Here is a 452-nt window from a genome sequence, read left to right as displayed (position 1 = left end):
TGTGTTATGATCCTGCTTTTGATTTCATAGCTGATGTGATTTCATAACTGATGCTTATATATATTTTCTATAAGAGAAAATAATTGATGTCTATATGTTCAATTTAATACTGAACTCAGTCATATACTACCATTGACATTCATAATAATGAAAGAAAGGGCACACATGTTCTTCCACCATGAGAATTCTCTATCAAACTCAGCAATTGACTACTCAAAACCTCAAAATTAAAAAAAAAAACCAATATTTCCCCACCTTCAGAGCTTTCATATCAAACACCTTAACAAGAAATCAATTCCCAAACACATATAAGATACAAAAGAAGTTATAACTGGAAAAAAGAACTAATTTAGGAAATAAATCACAACCAAAATAAAAATCTAAAAATTTAAAGAACTCAACTCAACTCAACTTACTTTCTAATGTCGATCCAGCTGCTGTTGGAATTTTTA

This window comes from Asparagus officinalis, chromosome 5 (assembly GCF_001876935.1).
Source record: "Asparagus officinalis chromosome 5, Aspof.V1, whole genome shotgun sequence".
In the NCBI taxonomy this organism is placed as follows: domain Eukaryota; kingdom Viridiplantae; phylum Streptophyta; class Magnoliopsida; order Asparagales; family Asparagaceae; genus Asparagus; species Asparagus officinalis.
The sequence above is the reverse complement of the archived record's forward strand: the minus strand, read 5'-3'. Positions refer to the sequence as shown.